Here is a 6,564-nt window from a genome sequence, read left to right as displayed (position 1 = left end):
AGAGGATGAAAAACCTAATAATAATGATGATGATGATGATGATGATGATGATGATGATATTTGGTGTGAGGATTTTGAACTCACTCCACATGTGTGCAAGATATTGTAAAGATTCAAGGAGGCAAGAAGACTTCACAAAGATGAAAGTTATCTCAGGATGGGTATCAGAGCATAGGCTACCATTATGGCAATTGAAACATTTATCTTCAATTTAGTTGGAAATTCAATTTTATTTTGTACATCTTCTCCTCTTCACATGGCACCAGCTCTTCGATAGTGTAGATACACGATTAGAGAAGTGGTTTCTCTGAGAAGTGTGACTTTTACGCCAAACACATTGCGGGCTGAAATGACCATCCTACCCCCATGAATGAAAAATAACATCTCAATTAATACTTCCCGATGCATTTCCATTGATTCCATATATGCAAACTAATCACACTCCACGACAGAAAACACTTTTCAATACGATCATTTTATGTTAATAGTGCTAAAAAAATTTCCAATATCGAAGAATAATCTCTAGATCATCATACTTTGTTACTTTTATCATCCATGTGACATATTAGTTGGTGGTCAAATTTCATAAATAATATGTTTTTGTCAACCTAGACTTTGGGATTATGTAAGATACAATCAATATCCATTGTCAATCAACAAACCAACCTTTTGAACAGCTAGTATCTTACCAAAAAAAAAAAAAAAAAAACAGCTAGTAGAAAGTGTTTGATAAATGGCAAGGCATATGTTTGAGTTAGGGTTTAACCAAAAATACATTAGAGTTGGGCTTCCAAATTTAACTACTGACTAGCTTATATGATGATTGTTTAAATTGCACATTTAGTTTTCCGCAGCTGAGGGTGAAAGTTTTCCTCCATCAGTAGGTAGGGTTTAGGCATCTATATAGGGTCATTATTTTACTCCATCATAAAGTTGGATACCTTTTACACACTAGAGGTGCCAACTAATCGGGTTCAATTGGGCTTAATTGGGTTTGACCAATTTCAGCCTTTGTACTGAAACCACCTGATTAATAGACCAGATTTACATTGGGAAGATATGATGCTGTCTATAATCGTTTGATTGAGCTCGGACTTTAATCGGGCTTCCAATAAATGAACTTTAAGACGTCTACAAGACTGTTTAACTCTATCTGGCTCTAAACAAGCCATACCTAATATCGGTCTCCAAAGTAGGGCTGCAGAGGTCACCAATAAAATGGGCTTTAGATGGGTCTTAAAAATTTCTATCAAATTAGGAGTTTTAATTGTTTTACACTTTAGTCTTTATGATTTGGGCCTTGGGGGAAGAATTAAGAATTTCAAGAAGCCCTTTTTTTTTTGTTAATCAAAGTGTCCGGGTCAACCTATGCGCACATCGACTAATCCTTGAGGAGACTAGAGTAGCAACCCATCGCCACAGTCTCCACTGAAATCGCATATGCACAGATAGAGAATCGAATCTGGGACCATGCGCCTATCCACAAGATTCCCAATTTGCCCTAACCATCTGGGCAACCCACGGATGGGTCAAGCTAGGTCGAGCTTATGGAGGCTTGTAATTGGTCCAATAAGGCGACCAATGCATATGCCACTCACATTTGGAATGACCGATTATAAATGGGCTAGGCTTAAATCCGACATGTTTATTAATCGAGTCAGACTTAAGTTTGACACGTTTATTGATCTTACTAGGTCGGGCCATTTCAAGCTTTAACTTGTCAGGCTCGATTAGGCTTGCCGGCCGGACCTAGTATTGACACCTCTATTCCACACCATAAAAAAGTTTGGAAATGTTTCTCTTTCACCTTGGGTGAACAGAATCAAAGCACATGATAGGATATCCTCCCCATATTCTACAAACCGACCTCCTCTCAATCTTACTCCCACATCTTACTGCCCCTTTGTGGGAACCATTTCACCTTGAGGTGAAGAAGAAATTTGACATGCAAAAGTCTTAAGCTCAATCCATTAAATGATTGGATTAGTTATATATCAACTTCCCACATAGAAAAAACAAATGTGTATTTTCACCCATTTGGTGAACCTTTTGCCAAATCAGAGTGGGAGAAGAAACACGAGTATTAGGCTAGCCAAGAGGTGGCAGTTTCGACTTGAAAAACCAGTGCCCAGGGAAAGAAGTTGTGGGATCAAATTTCTTGTTGTATGCATGTGTGAGTGGGTCAGTATGTGTATAGGAATAAATAACCAATAGGCTGATCATTAGCCAGCGACGCTAATTAGGATAGTTAAAAAACAGAAGCGAAACGCAGAGGAGACAAGGCCCTTCCCAGGCTCTAGTAGTAGGATTTTAAATCACTGAAATGCCCTTACCACTGTCAACTTCTATGATGGAAGAACAATATCTGATGGGTCTTGGTCTCTAACCAGCCGCTTGGTTCCATGATGGAACTTCCATCAGCATTTTGTTTCCCTCTCTCTCTCTCTCTCTCTAAATAAGAAAAGAAAATAGAGCATTGTCTTTGTATGTATACACCTCCTTTAACCCACCCAATCCCCCACGGCCCACCCCAAAAGAAAAGGTGTAGGGCGCTAGTAGGGGACCCCAAACCTGGTCAACCAAGACTCTATCCATCCAACTGTTCAACTGGGACCTTCAAAACATCAAATGGAATTTTTTAATGGGTGTGGGCACCAAAATCATAGTCGCCAGCCTTTAATTGTAGTTAGATATGGCGGTGGACAATTGATATTGATTGGCAATTATAACCCCTACCCCCCAATCAAATCCTTCGTCACCCCACAAAGATGAACAGTAGTCTTACTTAATAAGAATATAATATACATAAAGATAATGATAAGACAAGAACATTAAAAATACTATATAGAATATGATTAAGACCCCAACATTTTAATTCATAATAAACCTAACCTATATAGATAGGACCCATTCGGGAATTGAATGTAGAGCCAGTGTTGATTTTAGACTTCCCAACACAAGGCTATTCAATTTCAAGATCCCGACTTGAATTTGACTTGGTCTCTCATCTCTTCAGTGTTAGATATTAATTAACTTTTAAAAATTAAATTAACAAAAAGAGAATTTACTATCACTATCTCATACATGGCCTATATTTACTAAATTTTTTTTTATTTTTTACATTTTTACTGATACTCTTCTATTTTTTTAAATTTTATATCTCTTTCTCCTCTGTTCTTTTTAAATACCCAGATTACCCTTCATTTTCACTTGTATCCTATTGCACTTTTTTGAAATTGATTGGTTCAAAACATGATTTCAACTAAACCACTAACAAGTTTTATCTCATCCAATCATCAATGATATTATAAATTCAAAAAAGAATAATTTTGTATCCAATCTATATCTATATCAGTATCATATGTACCAGACGAAAATAATAATAATAATAAATAATATCTTTAATGACACATCAGTTATGTCAATATCCTTGATGATTGGATGAGACAAAACTTGTTAGTGGTTTGGTTCAAACCATGTTTTAAACCAATCAATTTGAAAAAAAATGTAATAGATTACAAGTGAAAATGAATGATAATCTAGGTATTTAAAAAGAGCAAGGGAGAAAGAGATATTAAAATAACAAAACAAGAAAATATCAGTAAAAAAGTAAAAGATAGGGAAGTTTTAGTAAATATAGGCTAAGTGTAGGGGAATGATAGTAAATTCCCCTAAAAAAAAAAAAAGTGATTAACTTTTGATTGTGTAATTGTTTCACTCTCTAATCCCTCTCTCACTGTTAATATATGTCTCAAAGAGAAAAGGCGGGTCTAAGTTCTATTTGACCAGTTAAAAAGTTTGACCTTCCCTTAACTAATATCCACTTCCTCATCCTAATTTATCTATTTAATGTTAATTTTTTTTTCTTTTTTCCTTTTTGGTTTTAAGTGTTAACCTTAACACTAAAGAGATAAATACTTGCTAGATCATCATTGTATTCGGGTAGAGACAACTAGATTGATCACACCCACGAATGAACAACAAAGATGTGAGTAAATAATAGGGCCCACATGGCCATTGCGCCAATATGGGGACCAACTAAGAAGTGCACATGCATTCATCAACCAGCAGTCAGGGGAAGGCTGGTCTTTTTGCTACTCATGTGCATAGTTATTTAATTCCGAGTATACAGATGGAGAATTATTCGGAATACTTTATTTTATTAATTCAATAATTTGGTCAAAATATTAGTGAAAAAAGCAGGAATAGTAAAATTTGGGTTTGGATTTGGAATCGAAAATTATTCGATTACAAAAAAAAAAAGGAAAAAAATTCGGATGTTATTTTTAATATTTGTAATATTTTTTTCATATTATCTATCAATTATCATATTTACAAAACATACAAATGATATAAAAATTAAAATTCTAAGGCAAACCCCACTGGACCCATGTCACCCATGACCCACCTTACATGTTCACCTAGAGAGAGAGAGAGAGAGAGAAATGGATGGAAGATTTAGTCAAACCAAAATGGGGTGAGAGATTAAAAATAAGAAAAAGTAGCATTGGAGTAATAAATGCATAATAATCATACTATTTCTAACGTTTATTATTTTTTTTTTTAATTCGGATAAAATTAGGTTTGGCTGAATTATTCGTAATTTTTTTTTCAAAATTTTTATTTGATCCGGATTCATACTTAATTATTCATAAAATTCGGTAAAATTTGGTTTGAGTGTAGCACATGCATGTGCAATCGGGTAGGCATGTCTTTTCCCATATTTTAAGAAAGAAAACAAAAAGCATGGGCAAGAGATCTCTGTCTGATTGCGTAGTCCTTACCATAGTAAGTTCGGGGATGGTAATAATGCGGGAACGGATATGTACAACAATTAAATGGACTATACGACAATAATACATTTCAAAAAATTCAGTGCAATAAAACACGTACGGCAATGATACGGTACGTGTTTAATATGATTGCTCTATAAAAATTTGGGAGCAAAAATCCGGGATTAAAAATGATTGTTTGAAACTAAATTCTAATGTACCATGCTTTTATGGACACTAAAATCCAATCTAATTTTCTAATTTGAAATCATTTCCCGTTCTTTTAATTCCCATTTAATATTAATTAAATTTAACCCCAAAAAAAGGTATGGCAGAAAGAACTAAGAGGAGAATCAAACCTCATCTCGTCTTGTAATTTTTACATGTTCTCTTCTTCTTCTTGGTACGAAAACAAGATTTAAGAAGATGGAGAATAAGTGTTTGCAATCGTTCATCCCGGAGATACGCTTGGATTTTCTTGAAATTTCCATGGGAGTACAATCTTAGACCCATCACGGATCAATTGTAAGGCTCAAGGACCTCCTCCCTTCAACTCTTTTGATTTCTCAGATGCAGTATTGCAAGAACAAAGGGAGGAGAACACCCGTGTCATTTCTCTCTTTCTAATTCTTCACATTGTCTGGCTACAACTATGTTTGTAAATAATTGTCGGTCTAATTTAAATAGAGATTGTATGTTAAATTTCCTAGAAAGGTTTTCATTTCAACCCCTTTTGGAGAATCTAGCCCTTGGCCATCTTTGTCCATGTGAGTCATCTCTTTTGAATCTTTCTTGCTTTTCGTTAAAAATTATTTGTAGATGCAATCGCCCTCGATTGGATTTTCAACTACCAATGGGAAGAGAAACGAAGAAGAAGAAGGGTCAATTGGGTTTTTAACAATCAATGGGAAGAGAAATGGAGAAGAGAATGAGAGCAGGGGGTATTGATGTCTTACCTATCGCCCTTGGTTGCTGATTGCGAGAACAGATATGGAGGACAAGGGGTCCTCCTTTTTTTGGTTTACTTAGATGAGGGAAGAAGGGTTATAATTTCAATAGATTAGAGTTCCTGATAGAAGACAAGGGTTGGAAATCGGGATTAGACCCATTTGGGTTAATCTCTTCTTTTTTTTTGAACCCAAAAGTTTTATTGAGTATGTAATGTATTATACGAGTATTATTCATGTATAATGTGATTTATCTTTAAAATCTGAGTATTAAATGTTTTTTTTAGATTGATACATCAAATTATGAACTTTTGAATTAAATGTTCAGATGCGCATATTGTAAACATATGATACACGTATTTTACTAACTATGGTCCTTACATCAGTGTAGAAAACCAATAACAGCATGCACAAATGCATTAATAATTTTTTTATTTTTATGGATGATAATTTTGTGTGCCCTTCGACCAGGTAGCTTTTTTATTATTCCCCTAACCTTTGCGTTTGATTGTATTGAGAAAGCACATCATATGCCCGAGGCAGGAAGAATAGCTGTAGGAGCCGTAGCCTTGAGGTGTTTACCTTTACGCTCACTTTGAGATGAAATAAAACCTCTTATAAGGGACAGAGCCCTAGTTTCGTTTTAGCCATATAATTGATGATGTGGGGCAAGTCAAGACTTAAAAGGGTATGATCTCTTCTAAAGCTTTGATAGAAAATTAATGTAACACCCTAATTAAAGGGTCATCTTGTCTTGCTGTGGGTTGGAATTTGGTCTTATCCTCTCTTCACCTTACTTTGGCAGATAAAGCCGTACGGTGAAACGGTGGCTCCTCTCCTCTCCT

The sequence above is a fragment of the Macadamia integrifolia genome, chromosome 9 (assembly GCF_013358625.1).
Source record: "Macadamia integrifolia cultivar HAES 741 chromosome 9, SCU_Mint_v3, whole genome shotgun sequence".
NCBI lineage: Eukaryota > Viridiplantae > Streptophyta > Magnoliopsida > Proteales > Proteaceae > Macadamia > Macadamia integrifolia.
This window is presented reverse-complemented; position numbering follows the sequence as displayed.